This window comes from Corylus avellana, chromosome ca10 (assembly GCF_901000735.1).
Source record: "Corylus avellana chromosome ca10, CavTom2PMs-1.0".
In the NCBI taxonomy this organism is placed as follows: domain Eukaryota; kingdom Viridiplantae; phylum Streptophyta; class Magnoliopsida; order Fagales; family Betulaceae; genus Corylus; species Corylus avellana.
Window position 1 is genome coordinate 20,785,437 of NC_081550.1, and position 7,504 is coordinate 20,792,940.

Sequence of the window (7,504 nt, forward strand, 5' to 3'; positions counted from 1 at the left end):
AATGCCATATAAGTAAAATATAGAGAAAAGTCCACATGCTTCTCTCAAACTATCATATAATTGACAATGTCCCCTCAATGACGAAACTAACCTTAGTAAAATTAAATATATATACACTAAAACTTACTTACAGAAAATTGAAACGAAAAAAATCCATTTTATAAGGAAAAAAATTTAAAAATTTAGATTTTTTCTTAATACAAATTGAAAAAATTTCGTTTTTTAAAAATTTTATTTAAATAAAAATTTCATTTTTTTTTTAATTTCGTTTTAAAAAATCAAAATTTTCGTTTTTAACAACAAATTTTAAAAAAAGAAAAACTTTTTTTAAAAATAAAAATTTCCATTTAAAAAAATAAAAAATTAATTATTTTTCTTTAATGAAAATTTTATTTTATTTTTTATTTTTTTGAATTTATAGGAGTATTTTTGTCTTATTGAGAAATATATAGGGGCATTTTTATCTTTTTGCTAGCTTTAGGAGGGACTTTACAATGCTTTGGTAGTTAGCGAGGGACATTATCACAATTAAAAATTTGGATGGTATATTATCAATTTGATGATAGTTTGAGGGGGGTATATGGACTTTACCCTAAAATAAAACTGTATTGAACCATTTCAATTTTGTAAGCAAATAAATAACGGGAAAAAAAAAAAAGTAAAATCTACTTATTTTCTTTGATCTCCGAGTCTTTTAAAATTGGAATTATATGATCTGAAAAACCCGTTCTCAATCATAAATTAAATATCTTGGCTCTATTTATTAAGAAAAATGTTAGGGGTCAATAAGTTCTCTATATTTGATCCATATTCTTCTACAAATTCAATAGATCAACCATTACATTTGTGGGGTCCATATAAGTCTACAAATCTAATAATTGATTTTTAAGATGAGATTGAAAAAATATTGACACCTACCATTTCTCATTTGTTAAAAATTTTTTATTCTCTCTTTGGTTTTATATTTTCAAAACAAAAACATTATTAACAAACAACCTAGAACCGAAAACATTCACAAAACACTCAAAAACTTGAAAAACAAAAAATAACATCCAAAACACATTAACAAATATAGCCTTTTTTTTTAAAAAAATAAAATAAAATAAAAGTCTAAAAAGAAACACCCATTTTCTATGAAAAGTACACTCATTTATTCATATTCTTACACTAATCTTAATTTTTAAAATAAGCAAAATTCTTATTGAAAATCATATATATATATATATATATATATATATATATATATATGGATTAAATGAATGATATTCTAGAGAGATTATTCTATTAATTTTGTCAATAATATTTGATGTTGGTTGAATATGTTGTAGATAGGGTGGAATTCGATTAAGCAATATATGCAAGTTGATGAGTAGTTTTCAATGGGAAAGTGAGTGGAAGGATGAATATGTTCATCAAGAATCTTACAAAATAGAATGGTGATCGGTCCCCCACAGGCCGACCCATTCATAATTTCTCTCAACTTTATCTCACCGTTCAAGTCCCTTTTACAAGGAATGGTGTCACGTCATTACCAAGTGCCCTATCTTATTCATAATTGATTAATTTGTTTCCCCTTTAATGGTTACTCAATAATTTACCATAGTTTTTGCAACAACAAATGTTTGGATTCTCAATAATTTATTTATTTAGACCGTTAATAATTTAAACAATAAAAATGGTAAAGCCTTTACAGAGTTCACTTAGGGCCGGTTTGGGTGTGCGTTTGAGGGCTTAAAAATACGTTTAACACTCAAAAAGCTTGTTTGAAGAAAAAAGCACATGTGTGATAATAACAAAAAAAGATTCAAAACGCTTTTAATGATAAAAAAAGTTTAAAAATTATTAAAACACACTTTTTACAAAAGCTTAAAAATTATTCTATGTAGTTTTTGTCTCATCGAGTACTTGGTCAAAGCTAGAGGTGGAGTCCTATTCTATCTGGGAAAGAGAAATGGTATGCACCATATTTTTATATCATAATTATTATTAATTTTACAATGCAATGAATCCAAAGGCTTGTCGAAATTATTACATTACTATTATGAGATGAAAATATAATTTATAGCATTAGTCTATTCTATTTCACTAAAAATGAATAAAAATATAATTTATAGCATTACTTTTATTGAAATTAACATAATCACCCACTAATTCAACCAATCAATCCACTCCTTTGTATGGAAATTAGAGTAAAAATAGAATGAAAATATAAAATAATTCCCTTAGTATTCATGCAATTTCAGTTTACTCCTCTGATTTTTAAATCCGATTTTTAACTCCTTAAATTTTTCATATTTTTTCACGAATATCTTCCATCTAAAACTACTTAGATAGCATTAATGAAGTTAATACTACGTAAGTGGTTTTAGAACATCGGTTAATTTCAAAAAAAAAAAAAAAAAGAACATCAGTTAAAAAGTAATTTGTTAATTAAAAAATACATCTCAACAAAATAATTTTTTTTTTTTTTTAAAAAAAAAAATCATATGGGAAGAGTGACTATAAAGGGAGACAACACTCTAGCAGAAGGGCGGCACGACCACCCCAAATAGATTGGTGGCTCGCATAGCCACCCAAAACAAAGGTGGTTGCTCCCCTTTGTGGGCTGCTACCCCTCAAAGTAGCAAAACTGTTTAAGTGGCACTAAAACAGGGTTAATGTCACCTAAATAGTGTTAGGCAATTTTGGACGAAAATAGCGGAGTAAAATACCATAAAAATAAAAATATAAAAGAGAGAGTTAGGAGTCGGATTTAAAAACTAAAAATTTAAGTCAATAAAAATTTAATAAGTTTTTTCTTTGTAGGTAGATCCATACGCTATCAAACAATTTCGCAAATTCAATATTTATTATATTTTAAGAGTCTGTTTGGAATTGCATTTGAGAAATATAGTTTTTAAGTCAAAAAGAGTTTTTAGGCAAAAACATAATTTTAAAGTTTTTGTCAAAAGTGGGTTTTAACAATTTTTAAGCTTTTTAACCATTAAAAACGCTTTTAATTTTTTTACCAAACGAATATTTTTTTTTCTTCAAATTGACTTTTTGAGTGTTAAAAACACTTTTAGGCATTTTAAACGCAATTCCAAATAGACCTTAAAAATGATCAAAATTTAACACTTAATTTGAAATCAATAAATTGGATCTAAAATAAATAAATATAATAGAATTAGAGCATAAAACTTGCAAGATCATTGACCCGAAGTGTAGGCCATTTGGTCTGGCCTTAAAAGAGAAGGGTACTAGATTTGGGGAGGGGCATTGGAATGAAATAATTTCAAGCAAAAGCTGCTTTTCAAGAAATTTGGCATCCAAGATACGGAAAGTTCGGTACCACTCGCGCATCAGAAACGCACGCGCTCATGCCCCCTTACTGCTAGTTGCCTTATTTGGCTATTTGTGCAGCGCATCCGTACGTGCATTACACGGGCCACTAGACGTCTGGCAGGTGGGAGTGCTTAATTTTTGCAAGTTGATTCGGGCAAGTCCAAATAAGCTGTCACGAGCAAAAAGCTTTTGGGAGAGTGGCGTTCGGCCTTTAGGGACGTTGAGAAGGCAATCGTGGGTGAAAGCGATGTAAGATTTAGCCCAAGATCCATAGCCATCCAAACATGGCATTATAGGAGAGAGAGAGATTGGAAAGTGGTCAACTTTATTTTTTATTATATTTACACAAAGCTTTGAGATTAAGATATGGTGATTATGTTTGTTAACTTGTTTTATCTTGAATGATGTTTTTTTTAAAAAAAAAAATGGTGTGATGTGATATAAAGGTAAGAATAATTTTGATTTGGGTTATTTGTCAAGATTTTTATTTTTTAAATAAAAAGCAAAAGTGAGGATGAGAATGGTTCAATAAACAAAGTCAAACACTATTTGATAAAAGTAAGAGATTAATCTAAATGGGCATATATAGAATCACCAATACCATGATGTTTTAAATAAGAAAAATATTTGGGTTATTACAATTTTCATACAAATTAGAGTAATAGTTAATAATTGATAAAATAATTAAGACTGTATTATTTACAAGTTAGTCACATATTTTGCTTTTAATCTGTTTAAAATTGCTTTAGGAAATAAATTTTGTTTCACCGATCAAAAATTGTCGTATCAGTTTATAATATAAATTGTAGTACTCGTATTATTAAGCTGCTCAAATAATACAAAAATTTGAAAAGTTTTTAAGAAAAAGTTGTAGAACCACTTGATTCAAACAAGTAAGTTCATGTTTAGAATTGCGTTTGAGAAATAAAGCTTTTAAGTTAAAAAAACATTTTCTGACAAAAACTTTATTTTTAAGTTTTTGCCAAAAATGCGTTTCGATTATTTTTAGACTTTTTGGACCCTTAAAAACGCTTTCAATTTTTTTTTATCAAACGCATACTTTCTACAAACAAACTTTTTGAATGTTAAATACAGTTTTAAGCTCTTTAAACGCACACTCAAACAAGCTCTAAGTCTCGCATTCCAAGCCGTCAAACAGTGAGGTATGCTGAATTTTTATGCTATTAAATTCAGCCAGCCTTATAACAAAAAATGCTTATCCGAAGACAGATTTGACTTTTAAAATGATTTATTTATTGGACCCTAAGGAAGGAGTCCTTATGTCTCGAGCCCTTCACTCATGTGATAAAGATGACGTACAATTAATAAAGTATTGGGAATTATTATTTTTTTATTTATTTGTGGTGGATTTCTCTTATAAAATTTGTTTAATGCAAAGTGAGAGCATTATACTAATAATTTTTTTTCTTTTCTAAGCGGGTCTTTGTTTAGGGTTTAATATGTATAGCCGTTCATTCATGATTGAATCCTCTTTAGTCTAAATGGACGGAAGGGAAACCGGTTATCTCTAGCATAGGGGTAGAATTGTCAAAAAAAAAAAAGAGAGACAATTTTGCTTCTACTTTAACAAGAACTAGCTCCCCTCCGGTCTATTTGACCATCTGAAACTATATATTACTTAGAATCTTACAAAATAGCACTAGTCCAATAATATAGTATGCTCTTATAAAAATAATAATAATAATAATAATAATAATAATAATCATATAGTATGAGTCCAAAGATTTTTTTTTTTTTGGCAAATGAAATTCATTATATATATATATATATATATATATATATATATATAAAATTAATTAATTAATTAATATTTTAATACTTTTACTATTGTGTAAGTTTGAACTCTTTATTAACAAGTGATATCATGTTAAATCACAAATTTTTTTAAAAATTTAAACTACTACGAAAATGATGAATTTAGTCCGTTAAATTAATGTTTTAACAAATATGTTCCAAAGGGTGTGTTTGTCTATGTGTTTTAGAGATTTTTTTTTTCTTTTAAGTTAAAAAAAAAAAAGTGTTATAATGTGACGTAAAGATAAAAACTATATTAGTATTTTTAAGAGTATTTTGTATTTCCATTTTTAGAATTATTTGTTAATATTTTTATTTTCATTTGAAGAACAAGAACAATAGACAACAAAATAAAAAACTTGAACAACAATGACCAAGCTTTCAAAGATTCAAACTTTGAAAGATAAAGATGTGCGCAGTATTATTCCAATGGATCAAATAATGAGAGGTGCCCAAAAAGAGGATATATTCTTAAGAAGGATGCATTCATACTTAAAAGTCAATATTGCCTTTACATAGGGTGCTTTATTTTTAGATATGGGAATATGATGTCTAGTTTCAATCTCATATTCGGTCATTATTAGTAGTTACCACTTTTAAAAACGTTAAAAATTATACTTTTATCTCATTAATATCTTATAATAATGAAGCGACCATTCTAACTAATCCTTTATTCTTTTTTTTTTCTTTTTCTTACAATAATGACCGGCCCAATGGTCGGTTATGGCAGCCACATCAGCATTGTGAGATATTTACGAGATAAAACTGTAATTCTTAGTATTACTCTTTCTCAAAACAAAAATCATATTGAATCGTTATTGATAGAGTAATGCTAAAAACTATATTTTTATCTCGCAATTATTACACTCCGTTAAAATGGCAGGTAATGTTAGGGGTGGACCTACATCACCTACTAAATACGGTTGGGAGCTCTTCGGTAACCCTAATTTTTTTTTTTCTTTTAAAAAAATTATTATAAAAAAAGTATTTTATATATCTAGTCCCGTCAATAATGATCTCATCATTTCCTAGATGGTTAGATGATTTAACCTTTTATTTTACTACTTTTTATAAGGTGTTTTTCTGGTGTCCTCCCAATTGTGATGTGGCTTTTAAAATTACCAATAGATTAAAAGTCAGTAATAATAATTTCAAATTCAACGATAATTTTAAAACTCACATTATAGTTGAAAGACACCAAAAGAATATTTAGCATTTTTCTTTTTATAAACGTGAAAAAAGCTGATTCCTCCATTAGATGGTTTCAATCAGCTTTAAATTTTGTTTAAAAGAAAGAATCAAAGACTGTTTACATTTTTGGTGAAATAGGAACAAAAGGAAAGTGGTGAGCATTTTTGCTGTGATTGATAGGATGTAATATCTAATTGGTTTTTCCTTTTTTGTTAGCAATATCAAACTTTTTAAAGGGGGATGGAAAATGTGGAGCTCCTCCAATAAAAAATATTCGGTCATTATTGCTAAGCAGTAAATATCTACTTTTTTGATTGGGGGAGGCAAAAGATGATGAATTGTTGAGGGAATAGACAAGGAAAAGGGCAGTCAAATCAAACGCTTTCTTTTCCATCACTCTTTTGAAGTTGGAGAGAAAGAAGCCAATTTGGCTTCGGTCTAATCATCCGACTGCCATTTGTTGAGCTACAGACGATTCTCTGTTGCTTTGGAGTTATCCTTAGTTACAATTTACAAGTCAATTTTGTTTTTATTAATTTTAGGTTAATAGAAGATTTGGAACACTAATTCTAAACATAGTAATCATTTGAGATATGCCTGGTGTCATGTTGTATATATGTCTTCATTTTATTGGGTCCAAATGACAATTCATTAGTTGGACTTTAAAGACTTGTATGATTTTTTATTTATTTATTTTTAATAAAAGATGAGGCCTTCCCCCCTGTCCCCCTTTTCTCTGTGTTTTTTCTGTAGTATCTTTCAGGCTTTGTTTTTGACAGCTTTGTTTTACATATAATTTGTAGATCTAATTTTTCAAACTTAGTTATATTTGTCTTCACCAACCAAGATGTGTTTTTTCAGGAATGTCTACGATGTCGTGTTCTCCCGATATTACTTGTATTGGAAATTTTTTATTTTTTTAATTTTTTTTAGTTTTCATTTTTTGTTATTTTTGTCTTGGTCATTGGGTCGATGACGTGAGTTATTTTCTTGACCTTTTAGGCCGATAAGGAGTAGATCGGTGCAAAAATTATCTCTCACGGCCAAAAAATAAAATTTGAAAATTTGGGTTACTCATGTCTTAGATCTAGTCTGTCGAGAGCAGATCTGTTTTATCACTATAATACATGGTTTAGTGGAAGCTGAAGTCATAAATAGTACTTGATTGTAAAAA